Source organism: Haemaphysalis longicornis, unplaced genomic scaffold, assembly GCF_048455015.1.
Source record: "Haemaphysalis longicornis isolate Haplotype H1 unplaced genomic scaffold, Haemaphysalis longicornis Haplotype H1 scaffold_3, whole genome shotgun sequence".
NCBI classification, from domain to species: Eukaryota; Metazoa; Arthropoda; class Arachnida; order Ixodida; family Ixodidae; genus Haemaphysalis; species Haemaphysalis longicornis.
The window spans coordinates 111,362,547-111,376,965 of NW_027526335.1; positions in this window are offsets into that span (position 1 = coordinate 111,362,547).

The following is a 14,419-nucleotide window of genomic DNA, read 5'->3' on the forward strand; positions in this document are numbered from 1 at the left end:
TAACCATCGCAGGTTTGTCTCACACTAACCATCCTGCACGTGGGTTTCGCAATGGCAACCCAATGTGTTGCCTAATGTGTTGACTTCGCAATGTGTTGCCCGCGGTATCCTTTCTTCGAACGAATTGACAACGGGCTATTGTATTTAGTTGACGCGTCATGAATTGGTCTATACACTTTTGACTAATTTCCAGCGTGGGTATGGGCCGAAGGCACTTTTGAGCATGGACAGTTTTTTTTTTGCCGCCAGGTGACCTCCGAGGTTTATGCGACCGCGGCAAGCATGTTTACTGTTTTATGTTTGGCTTCACGCATCCTGCGCAAAACTCGATCCGATATATAAACACTTGTCCGGCTTAGTTTTTAATCTTTTGGGCCTTAAACTAACTTAGGAATATTGTTTCTGATCGGAGAAACGGTTTTCTGCCAGACATTTGATTCCCGCTACTAAACGTTAGGAGCCACCAGGTATGATAACACTTGGTGAAGAGTACTTTACATTCAAACTCTGCTGTAAAAGGCTCATGTATGACCGCCCGCAAACAAAATCATTTTAGGAGAGTTTGGTAGTGCATAAGTCATTTCATGCGTTTTAAACTGCTTGATACTTCGCCCCTTGATTAAAGGTTTGGCTTGTTCGACCTTTCTCTTTCTGGTATTCTTTTGTTTTAAACTTAAGCTTTCATAAAATTTAAGTTCAATCTCAGAGGTGTAGTGTCAATCAGCATGCTTTATTTTTAGCAACTATAGAGCATTGTTTTCAAAGTGTTCAAGCTTTAGTAATATGGACGTTTGTTACACAAAAGCCGCAAATAAAAGCAAAACTCCAAAAATATAAGCTCACTTTACACTGTGACGGTTCCCTTTGTCCACCAGCACATGATGGTGACGACTGTCAGACCGTAAATCCCCGCTAGCATGCCTTAAGCGGCCCTGGGGCACTTTCCTATCAGTTCACGTATACTTTGCCAGTGCAAGCAAGTCGTTATTTTTAACCAGTGACTTTTTTATTTTTTTTAAAGACTTCGCAGCCCTCTTGGCTCTACATAATACGTGTTTGTGTGTATCAAGAAAACTTGTACATAGGATGATGCTTTGCACGTACAATGTATCACGGTCGAAAATCACTTTTTGATAATCGCCACTCAATTTTACATAAAACGGCGAGTTGCGTCATTTTAGTTTTATTCTTTCTTACGAAATTGCATATTTCCCCTAGAAAAGCCTGTATAGGTCCCGCATCTCTTCCAAGATATCACCTCTGTAACTGAGAACAAGTCCGCACCTTTTCACGCTCTCTGCTCAAGTCCTGCTTTCCCAACCTTAACTTTTTGCCGAAACAAAGCCTGTTCCTCTTATTTTTTTCCTTGAAGTCGGTCACTTACATTGATTCTAGAGTGTGATAACTATCCTTGCAAAATAGTGCATCGCTCTACCTGCTTCTTAACAAATAGCCTTCATGTCTCTCGTCTTACCCTTAAGCACCTCTTTCCTTACATTCCGGTGTTAGTAAGATATATGAAAACAAAGGCAGACGACTGCCTTCCATCTAACCGAGATGACAGCTCCGCGATAAATAAAGATGTCTATAACGATCATATTACTACCCTATTTCTGTAGTTTTGTTCCCCCATCTAAGCGTGCTTACCTGGGGGAACAAAATTTCGAGACGCTGGTCAGGCTCGAAAGCCTCTGACTGGCTGCCACCGAATAAAGACGGATAGCCGAGCAGTTATTGATTGCTTACTCGCGTTAAAAGTACGGAAAACAAAACGACCAGACTACAAAAGTGAAAGAATAGGGGATGCTGCAAAGAAAGCTAGAAACAGGAAGCGAAGCCCAGCAGCTTTTAGCACGCTTGCATGAGTCTGGGGAAAGCCCCGGGCGGGTTGTTGCGGTAAAAAGCAGGACGCATAGACATACTATTACGTGGATTCTACATTTGTTTGCATTTAGGCTGTTCAAGCTACTGTTTGTGAAGCGTCTCCGTAGGGAGTGCCTTTTGTTGCAGCTTCGTTTTCTTACCGGAGGGTTCAGCCCTGTTGATCATGAGTAAACACTGCTTACTGCGTTGCTGAATGCTCTGCGCTCTTAAAGCGCATGCGAGTATATGATGCCTAAGCTAAAACTACCGTTCGAGAAGAAGTAAGGTTGAGTTGACATAGCTTACTATGTGTACGTGTAAGCAAAAGTACATTCCTCAAATAGCATTAAATAGCTGAACGACTAGAGGGGTTGTTTGGAATTGTCGCTAGTTGCATACAGAAAGAAGACCTTACAGAAGATTTGACGTTATTGCAAGTTTGTTTCAAAGCAATTCTCATTTTGTTGCATTCTTTTAGTTTATTTCCCTTATTCTTTTTATTGCATTCTCTTATTTTATTGCATTTTTGGCATTCTTGTTTTATTTCGTAGTTTGTGCTTGAGTCTACTCGCTGACAAAGTGCCTCTCTCAGACCAAGTTACAAAGCAGCACAAAACGATTTTAAGTTTGGATATAGAGCTTGGGAGCTTCACAGTGGGCGCAATAAAAAGTACAGCAGGTACTTTTACAAGTATTTAGACACCTAATGTGTTCCGGTGTGAAATTATAGTTGCTTTTGTATTATAAAAACTTCAAAATTCAAAAATATGTTTGGAATGACAGAAGCCATACATGCAAGAAACAGCGTGAGAAATTATCGGTAACTCGATAGACTAAAGATTCAGAAGTAGAGCGCCGGACACATTTTCATGCAAAATATTGGCGTATAGCAAGTAAAAGCGGAACATGTACCGCGAACCAGACAAGACCGCCCCCAGTGATAAGTGAGACACGAATATTTAGGACTTAGTGGAACCTGTAAAATTATTCACTGTTGATAAATTGAGTGACATTGTGCCGTAGTTGAACGTTTCTCTCACTACGACTGAGAAGGAACTTTCCATGACAGGTAAATTGCGTTAACGACAATGGCATTCGTGTCCACGAAGAAATAGTTGTAAGTAATGAGATAAAAAATGGAAACACGGCCGATTCAGCAAGAAAGTACTGACTAATGCTCAGATGCAAAAACAGTACCTTACATATCGCACAATGAATGGTGCAAGCCCTTCCTGGAGGCGATCCTGCCGGTTTCGCCTTTAGGCGTACATTGAAAAAATTACAAAGAGTCAAAGCAGCTGTATTGAACGGCAGGACAACCGCTTGAATTACATGCGCGCTGACACAAAACCACGCCGGGAATGGGCACGCTATGAAGTATTGCGTCATAGCGTGCCATAAAATGACGGCGAGCGCCATACAAAATCCTATCCTGTAAAAACCAGTTCATATACGTAAGTAAACATATTTGCGCAAATCTTACCAAACGTATATGAGCCCAATAGCTGAAATGCTAGGAGAAGTTGAATGACGAAGGTGGGTGTACCGCAATCGCAGCGCATAATTTGTTCGGCAAAAATGATAAAGCCGCCTGCTAAAATTATTGCGTTAGTGGTAAGCAAAACAAATAACAGCTGAAACGCACAAAAAGACGGAATAGAAATTTCATTAGGCTATAACCACGGAAGCAGACGTTGCAGGCCAGGCTGACGGTTTATCATCAGAAGAACGTGAACGGCGACAAAAACCTGTGTTCCATGCCTGAATGGTCTGAGCATTACTAGAGCCGCAGAACGCTTTACGGCCAGAGCTTTTCCGTCTTATGCTAGCGCCGTAGAGGCCGGCTTGTTTGTCACAGTGGCTAGACAACGTCTGTAATGCTTTATGCATTCCGGAAGAAACTGGCTATGATATGTATTTGGCCGCGCTGGTAACAAAAACTCGCTGCATTTTCTAGTACGGAAGAAAGAAGTTTGAAAAGTAAAAAAAAAAGACATTCTTCCTGTTATAAATAAATTTCAATGGTGTCTGCCATAAAAATAGTGAGTTTGTTCTAAATTTCTTTATTTTCGACAATACGTCCCCTTTATAACACTCTTAGACAAAAATTACTAAAAAAGAAACTAAAATACAGCTGTTAGTCTTCGCGGGCAACAGTTCATCTTCAAGGGGAGTATCTGCAGCATAGTGTGTGCCGTGTGCACAAATGTGGACTAACTGTTCGTCCCCGCCGATCTATCAGGAGTAACGGGAAGACATAGCGCATGCATTCAATCTCTTTGCTGCGTCGTTAATCCCCTGTAATGGCGTCGTCGTTGCCATTTCGCGCATATGTCTGTGGACAGTTTCAGATTTCCAGAACACAAGTCAGTGCAGTCAGTGGATCCTTTACATGGTGCCACGGGAGAAAAATTATCTATGTTAATCATTAGAAAAGCGCCTGGCGTCAATCGAGCGGATGGTAATGGAAAGGGGTGGCGAACAGCGATCGACAGACGCTTCTCAGTGAGGTTATGTTGATACACTGTGTTGCATACGATTCGGACGAGGTAATAACGGCCAATGAATGACTTCAAGCCCGTCAGCAATAGCACAAATGTTAGTGACAATAGCAAACTTTGATCCCCAAGCGTAATGAATATGTATATGTTTAACAGGCGCGAAAAAACGCATTAGTTGCTGATGACAACTGCAACATAAAAACGCTCGGTACAGGTAAGCCTCTTGAAGTTATCTTTTACACTAGGAACATAATTGCCCTGTGCACCAAAGCTATGAAAATGCTGCGATTGCTGTAAAACCCAGATGCATTTCCAAGTCCCGATCGTCTGGCGACGCTAACTTGAAGACCTCAGGCTAAGCAACACCGAATTTGATTTTGCCGGTGCAGGAAAATATGGTCTGTTTCCCTATTCTGACACTCACACAGACGACCGCTTTCACACACGATACCTAGAGGATTTAACACAGGTGTCGAACACTAAGAATACACTTACTTTGCGCTAGTTTGTGCGGAAACAACTGAGTCGTCTAATTACCCAGCTATCTATCTCAACTAGACGACATGTTGATTGCTCTTTACGAGAAAAAACACTGATTGTGAGGCTGTACGTAGAATCGAACTGACAAATAGTCCCTAAAGTTAGCAAAGCGCTAAGCGCAAAGCGCAAATCGCGGTCGCGGCCGCTTGCAGTGATAGAAATTCTGGCACAAGTGGCAATTAATCCATCACCGGGCACAGCACTGCACGCTGTGCAATATAAGATTATCTACCGCAGCGTGGGTCTCCCCAATGTGGACCTCAAACTGACAGTTCAGAGGTTCCTGTACTTCATCGATCTACGCGATCTGTTTCTAGTGGCAAGCCACGCAGTGCTTGGGTGCCAGACATTTGACCTCATGGCTCGCCACAACAGCATCTCTCTGCTTTGAGACGCGAGCAGTGAAGTTCTACAGAGAAGTCGCTCTAGCTCTAGCCCTGCTTGAGCAGCATTTTTTGGGGGAGTATTTACTCAAAACAGAGCCCATGAAACTGTACTGGAACCTCGTAGAGAAGGTCTTGCCGCCCCCTCTCGACCGACAAACCCCAACATCTGACGACGTCTTTAAGAGAATACGGAAACTACCTGTGCCCACCGGTACAAAGTACTTATTCTTCCGCCTTCACATGGGAGTGCTTCCCGCGAAGGCACGTTTGCAGGAGAAGGAATTCGTTCTCCACGGTGGCGCGGGATGCCTCATTTCGGGAAGCGGGAAACGGCGGATCACGTCCTCATTGAGTGCAACACCGCAGCAGTATTCTGGGACGAGCTGCAGACTGCGTTCGCTAAGCGATGGGACCTGTCGTGGTCAGATCTCCGGCGCCTGAGCCCACCCACAGGAAACAAGGCGCTTCGAGACTGCGTGCTCGTCATTCGGTTCCACTCTCCGTGGAGGGCTAGAGTGGACGCAGTGGAGTGCGCTATGAAACCGAGGCCTGCCTAGCGGCACTTTAAGGTAGAGGTGGAATGGACCGCGAGCGCGCTGGGAGATCCAGATGCCGACACTGAGCTTCACAACTCACTGCAAAAGGGGTGCCAAGCCCTGCAGCACTTCAAAGAAAAAGAAATGCATCACTGGCTACGGATATGACTCGCGGGTGATCCTACTACCACTGCGTTTTCACAACGCCGTTCTTCACTGATCATGCATCCTTTACATAAACACAGAGTACACACATACATGTTAGCACAGTACTTTCCCACCATTTTATGTTGAGCACTTTTGATTTTACAGTGTTTTGAACCGTAACAGTTTTCTGTTAGCACATTTTGTTGCACCAGCAGTCTTCTGCGTTGTGTATTTTGTGACTAAGCGAAGACTCGCTAGAGTCGTGAGCGAAGGTTTCATCGGGACAGTATTTACGTCTATCGTCGCCTCGCGAGCATGTCAGCGAATCATGTATATATGTATATCTGTGTAAATAAACGCTGTGTTACAAAAATAAACAAACCCCTGTGATGGTATTTTATAGCGTGTGGAAATGCCGCATGATGGACAGGCACGTGGAAACCCCTCGCCCAACGAATTCCATTTTTCGGGAGCAAGTTGCGTTGGTGCGGGGCATTTTTGCGGCGCAAAGTGACCCACCTGAATGGCTGCATGTGTTGGACGCGTGCGGCTGCTTGCCGGAGTTTTGACGGACGGCTTATTTTAGCTGCAGCGATGTGCATTTTCTTGGATGACTCATAAGTTTTATAGCCTGTAATAAGTGCAGTTGTTTATGCAGTAACGAAAAAGAAAGTCTGGCATCGTGGTGTAGTGGTAGTGCGTTGGGTTTCTTGTGTGTAATTGTGGGCGTAGAAGGTTCGATCCCTGCTGGTGCCGCTATTTTTTTTCTGTGACTCTGAGCAGTTCGTCCTTGGGGAGTATCGGAACGGACCAACCGGGGGCCGGGATAACCATTCGTCCACTCAGAATTAGTCCCCGAAGGGAGTAATGATTGTGTCAAAGGCCGTTATTGCCTTAAAGGGCGAACTTTTAGTCCTTTTTGCCTAAGAGTGTAGAAATACCCCATCCTGTGGGGGCTGAACAGTACAACAAAAGAAATGAAATAAATAGCGTTGAAATTCTGGAAAATAGCTAAAATCGAAGCTTTTAATAAGCAGTTTCTGAACGCGCGAAAAGGGTGCTCCCATTCACACAAAAATGTGCGGTTAGATATATATATCTCCGGTGGAACTGCATGACTAAGGCAACTTTGTCACATGCAAGAACCATTACCCGAACTTCTTGCTGCCCGATTGAACTATTTGCTTCAGAAAAAAATCAGTTCCCTTCCACTCTGTGAAGAAGGATGACCAGCGAAGCTAGGGTCAAGGACGTCCATAAAACGAACACGCAGTAGAAACTAGGTGTGATGATATAGTCGTACCAGTGGGTAATCGCAGTGCTTTTTTCAAGACACCTACATAAGATTCATATGTAAAGTGGGTTTTATAAGATAGGTGGCTTTGCTGCAAGATTTAGTTTTGCGGTCGTGACTTTTCTCCATGCGACGAAATTGTGTCTTGGCTTCGACTTTCCGGGGTCGAATCTCCGGAATTGTGCGTCGTCGGCGCTGCAGTTCTCTGCCATGCTTACGCTGCCGCTCGATCCATGCGGAGTGCATGGGGCAAAAGGAAAATCACCGGCCATATACCGTTTCCTCTTCCGGGCCGCGTTCTGATTGGTCCGCTCCTATCCCGGTTAGACTGGGGCGCCTTCTGGCGGTGGGTTGGTGAATATGCCCCAGCGTGACACTCCCGGACAATGTTAGAATAGCTGCGCTCTTAAAACCAGCAACATTGTTTAGTCAAAACGGAAATAGCTCACCATCATTATTAGCGCCACTGAAAGTGTTACTCCCGTAACTGCAGAAATTTATCTCCAAAATGGCAATAGCCCTGGTTTTTTTTTGTACTAGAGTTCTCCCTTTACTCAAAAACAAACACAGATTTGATTAATGTAGTCTGTGTGGTGTCGTTACCTCTGCTTCCGCCTTTGTATCTCAACATGACCCCCGATTTGATAAGGCAGTTGCGGCTGGAGCCTGCTGCTCCCTATTGATATTCCAAGCAAAACATACGCAACACCACCTTCATTACCAAAAAATGTTTTTGCAAAAACAAAGAAAGGGCTTGCGACAACCCAATCCAATATTGGGAAACCACGCGATATAATATTTCGGCAGCAGCTAGCAAGTGTGACAAAACGCGTCTGGATTTCTCCGCCTCTGTCCAGTCAAACCTGAATGCCGGTGCGGAAAGTAAAAAAATTGGCGGCGTATCTGCATTTTTCGTAGCAAATGTCGACAAAAGACGATAGTCTTTATTGACCTTTGCCAAGTAAATGCCTCCCTTCGCTTTCCCGCTCACCTCTCATGTTGTTCCTTTTGCGTCGCGCTCCTCTAAAGGGAAAGACTCCAAAGCTTTGCTTAAATCATTTTATATTTACCGCGTTCCACTGCTCCAGGCCCGGTGCCTCGATGCTAACGCTGGCGTACGGCGGAGCCGCGCGTGAATCGAGGCGCTCTACTTCAGCGTTTATAGAACCACGTTGCCCTACTCCACGTGCGTTCCAAGCAAATGGTGGAACCTATCTAGTGGAACCTTTTGTAACTGCTGGCGGTTGATTTCTTACAATGGCGCCAGAAGCTATAGTGGCGCGGTCGACAGCAGGCGAAGGCGGAGTGATTTTTTTGCTGCAGTTGATGAAGTATTTTATTTCGCGAAAATCAAGCATGTATGATCTTTTATACAGGAATACTGCAAATATCACTTCTGTAATAATTTGTTTTCTTATATATGCGTAATGTTTTGTACTTCTTCAACAATGTTGACAAGTATGAACATTACACTGGACTTAGACAGGTAGATTTAGCTGTGACTATATAAGACTATTGCGCAGGCCTTGTATTACTTTGGCCGGGTGGCTGAGTCGAGTCACAGACAGACAGACGGACAGACAGACAGACAGATAGACATACAGACAGACCAAAATTTCTGGGTTTAAGTAGCCCAAGAAAGACTATCGCCTTTAAAAGAACCTATAAGTGGGCTCCACCGGAGATACTCCCGAAATTCCAGCCACAGACTTGGCCCTGCGGGCACAAGGGCCACTAGCACTGTGGTGGAGATATCCCTTTCAGTCACCATGTCTCCATATGCGGACGCGGCTTTCTTCGTCGTTTTTCTCGTGAAAACGAAAAGAGTTCATGCTGCAGAGCGGTGCAGCTGATGTTCGAAACATACGGAAGTGAAGGTCGCACCATGTGATGCGGAATGGCGGAACCGCACTCATAAACATCGTTTCAAAATGGACGCCACCAAGTTTTGTGGGAGCTCCGGTGTGTTCGTCCTATGTTCTCTTTTATTGCGGCGTAAATTATTTATAAAGGCAAAAAACACCTCTTCCATGTGCAAAAATTATTCTTTCACCTCCTTGTTTGTAAACTGCCCCAGGACATTTAGTATTTTTATAGGGAAAAGCAGGATTGAGTGCTGGTGCATCTGTATGAGGACACGACCCCATTTGCGTAGTAAGTATTCTAGAGATACTGAACCTTTCTTTCTTACCTCTAGACATATGACACTGCTAAACCTCCAATTATGGAATTTTTCTGCAGTAAATATAATAATTCGTGACTGAAAGGGTTATTCAGCAAAATAATAGGTATGACAAAAGTGTCTCACGAAAGTTTAGCCTTGATCAGACTGGGCCTCAAGGTGCTGTCCAATACACGTTTTAATACTGCGGTCTGCATGCCAAGAAACTTAGTCTACCCTTGAGCAATCTTTCTATAGCTTTGTTTCATTTCATTCCGCCATTTTCAACAAAAAGCGAATTCTTCCGCTCCATTTTCGCACATTTTACGCACATCAACACCTCCTTCATGAACCCTTCACGGATTCGTTATGCGTTGTGCTATTTTTGTTTTTGTGGCCTTACATTTCCCTATTGGCCGTGTGGGCCACCACTGGAGAGGCCGGCGCTGCGATCGTTTTGACGTCACTTGTAGGAACCCCGTTCCTACCCTGCTGCGTTGTTGGCTCGCCGCGCGTGGCATTTCCTTTAGGACGCGCTTTCTAAGTGCATTTCCGTGCTAATTCTCGGCGTTTGAAGTTCATTATCAGTGCGTGAAGCGTAGTTTGACCTCATGGGGACTTTATAACCGTGAAACATGGTTGAGTAGTGCGGTAAGGGCGGGCCAAACCGCGCTTCTTAACCATGTTTCACAGTTCGAACCAACTAGCCCACATTTACGCGTTGACAAGTATTCTTTATAACCGTGGCAGGCTGCCCGCAAACAACTTGAGCGTGGTGGTGTATGCGGACGTATGCGACCGAACCCGGTGTAAGCGTAAGCTGCGGCTCGTTTCCCCGATCAACATTTAGCTTGGCTACGACGATCACCGTGCTAAATTTGTAGATTTCGGTTGTCGTTCTCAAGAAATAGGCGAAGGAGAAAATCATGAAGCGTCTACTGCTCGCAGAAACGCTCCGCAGACACGTCCGCCGTGCCTGCAGGCCACCGGCGGCTCGAACCGACGTGGTTCGCGACAGCAACACCTTGTTGCCGCTTTTTAAAATGACACTGATCGCGGAAAAGGAGGTCCACATTCAGGAAAGTGGATGTTAGTGTGGTGAAAAATTGTAATTTTCAAGGAGATGCTCAAATATCTGCCGCGATCTACGGTGACCGGCCGCGGATGTCGGGCCCCGCGCCGCCGGCCCGTTCGCGCACAGTGCGGCGAGCGGCCGAAGGGTGTCTACTGCGCCCGGCCGCGGATGTCTGGCCCCACGCCGCCGCCCCGTTCGCGCACAGTGCGGTGAGTGGCTGAAGGGTGGCGATACCTGCGCGCAAAAATCGGCCGAGGCCGTGGCAGGTATCTTTATCATCGATGGCTTAAATGGCAGTCACCACGGATACAAACTTCCACATACGCGAAAAGGGGTGACAGTGTGGTGAAAAGTTGCGTTAGGGACTGTCATCCGCGACTACGATAGCGGCGATGAAATATCTGCCGCGACGCTAAGCCTGAAGTTCCCAACATCAGACTCCGCGCATCCGAAACTGGCGGCGAGTTAGCTGTTGGAGAAGACCCTCTTCTAAAACTCGCCGCGCGCAAGCGTGTTGCTTTGGGTTCCACGAACTTGGGGGCCTCCAAAGCTTGGTTCCCCTATTCTTAAACTCCCCATTACCCCACGACGTGTTTCGCCTCGTACGCAACCACGCCTTCTGTGAGCAATAGTGAGTTCTCGTACTTGATGCTAGAGAAAGGAGCAGGCTCATTGTAAACAGACAAAATCCCGTGTTGCAGACGTCTTAAAAAAAAACAGAGCCAAGTATAAACCCGCACACGGTGGCCACAAGAAAAAGCGCGCAGTCGCATATGCACAGGAAATGTGTTCTAGCAGACGACAGCATGACCCGGCGTCCTACAAGTGACGTCACTCGTAGGTGGCGCCACGGTATGTCCTTGGGACCATTCTCAGTCTGCATTTCAGATTTCTTGTGAAAGGTTTTCTTCTTCCTTTATTACCCACCGCTATTCACGTTTTGGAGGTGTCCTGTTTTTTCGATTTCGGGACTTTGCGTTCTTTTCTCGTTCATGACTTTTCATGACCAAATTTTCGTTGGTCATTTCGACTTGAACAGATTATCAAGTAAGAGTAAGAAAAAAAGGCGACATGAACCATTAATACGACTTAATACGACTTAAGATTCCACGCACGTCCTCAGTGTTCCCGCTTCTCCGCGCCTATCTAAGATCCAAGGCGAGAACATCGCGGGTGTCGAAAATTCAAAGTTTATTTTCTCTAACACAATGTTTAGTTTAGATTCGCGTGGTAGAATGTTTTCATGGAATTAAAAAAAAAACCCTGATGCGGAGAGCATAAATTTTAACTCATTACGTTTTGTTGCTCTTCTCGGCCCTCTGTATGTAATCTGTACCCTCTCAGGCTGTATTTCCATAATACATCCGGTTGTTTTCTGTTTGTCTGCTTGGTTGTTTTTTCTCTCGTTTGTAGCCTTTTTTCGCATGAAACTATTGTTTTTATTTTTTATCTTTCCCATGGCTTCTTATTGCCTTGGGTCGATGCAAAATGAACACAAAATTAGCAGTGGCTTAGCTCGGCTATGCCAGGACATTCGTAGCGTGAGCTAAGTTTCCGCTGCTTATTATTAGCTTTCCTGGTTGTCTAGGATTAGCTGATTATCATGCTTACTGCTGCTAAAACAATTTCCAATCTAATCCGATCCACTCCACTCACTGCTCCTCGCGCATGCGCAGCACGGCTCTCAAGGAGCCACACGAAACGGCTATAAAGCGGCTCCGGCGCACCGCCAGACTTGGCTAGTGCGCAATGGTGGCGCACAGCTGGGCACGCGCCGGCACCAGTGCGTCTGCCGTGGCTATGATGCGAGTCCTCTTGAATGCGCAGACCGGCGGATGTGCAGACCCAATTCTCTACACACCCGTACTCCAACTGGATTGGATTTCCAATCCAATCCAATCCAATTCAATCCAAACCGAATCCAATCTAACCCAATGCTATCCAGTTCAATTAAATTCAAGCCAAGCCAAGCCAAGCCAATCCAATGCTCCTCACGATTGCTCCTCACCCTTCAAGGTCCACGCGAAACTGCTCAACCTCGGCCTGTGCAGCTTACGCTACAAAATGCACTGACGATTACTAGCTCCCTAATGCGAAATTTGTAAGCAGCGAGAATTGCACTCTTCACGGTCACGGCTCATATGTGCTGTGTCTCAGGGAGTGATCGCGTGACGAGCGAACGCACGGCGGCGCGTGCCACTCTGCTGTTGTCTCGCAGCGCGTCACCACCGTCGGCGACACTGTTGTTCCAAATCAAGTTTGAACCTCCCGCGCAAATGTCACTTGGTTCAGATGAGCCAAGCACAGAGGAGCAGCGAGCATGTTGTTACAATTCGTTGTTGAACCACCTGCGCACATGTCACGTGGTTTGGACTAGCAGCGAAGAAAACAGCGTCTGGGGAAAGTGCGGGAGGAAGGGCGCTCCTGGCGTGAGGGGAGGCGGTGAGAGAGAGATGACGCCCTAGCCACGCGTGCGCCCTCTCCCTCACACTTTCGCCAGCGCTCCTCTGCGTCTTCTTTCAGCCTTCGCTGCTTCGCGCGCGCACTTGGTTACACGGATGTGAACGAACGCCGCCACCGCTGCCGCGAAACCCAGGTACCGGGCGCCAAACCCAGGACAGCGCCCTAAAGATAGCATGTTTACCAAGAAGCTCGGAGAGGAAATCGTGTCTTCTTACGCTTGTAGATTGGAACAATATAGCGCGGAGGCGAAATATTTTATCGTTTGATGTGCTTAGCTCGCGTCGATACTGCCACGCTTGTGTCTGCCGCTAGTTTTCCCGCACTTGATACCAGATCCCACAAAAATATACCTCAGGCTGGGAAGCCGCATTACGGGTAAACAATATACATCGAGTTAGTGCACACACCGAGAGATTCGAACCATCGGTACATGTGGAAAAAGATGTATGAAGCATGATAAGTAAAAGCGATAATCTATACGAGCGGTGAATGTAAGGGCATGTGTTTTGGGCAAAGTTGTTAAATAACGTGATACATGATAAACGTACCGGGTAAAGGACACGTCATGACGTTCTTTTGGATAACATCCGTCTATCTATGTGTCTATGGTATGTACTAGCAGGACGATAGCAAGTTCACGTTAAATATAAATACTCATTTGAATAGCAAGCCTCAACTGTCGGTATCGTTATTGGCTCAAAATGAGATGTTTTTACATAATTAAGCTATTCGTACAATGAATATGTTGTTGCAAATAATATACGGCATACACTAACGATGAGGAGGGAAAAAAATTCTCGAAGGTGCTGAGTCCGCCATCGTGCTTAAAAGGCGTAAGTGTCGTGATACGTATTAACTTCATTACTGCTGCACTGTACTTGCGTCTCTTTATTTGCTTTTCCTATTTTTATTTGGCGCGAATTACTGCGACCGGCTTCTTTTTGCTACAATATGTTTTACTACGGAATGTTCTTTTTTTTTTGCAACGTTTATATAAAAGCTGTGACTAGAGCATTTTAGAAATATAGAGGCATGTTTTCGTAACTACTGCTATTGACATATAAAGCGAGTAACTTGTAATTAAGCGAGTGTTACCATTTATTATACAAACAAAATGTTAGAACCTCACCACTACACCTCTCGTACCAGAAAAAGCACCAAAATAGTTGTCGCACATCTTACAAATACAGCAAAAGCTCGTTAATTCGAACACGAAGGGGACCATAAAATTGTTCGAATTAAGCGGAGTTCGAATGAGCGGGTGGGCGCTAGAATGAATAAAAATCGCGCCACATTTCGCGGGCAGAACGCAAAGGAGCCACCTCTGGACTCGTTATCGCAAATTAGGCGCTACAACACGTTTATGGAAGGTCATTTCGTACATACCGTTTCGTAAATAATAATGGCCTGCGCCGCAGCACTGGCGCTGGAGGCACGGCGCCCTCTGTAGACG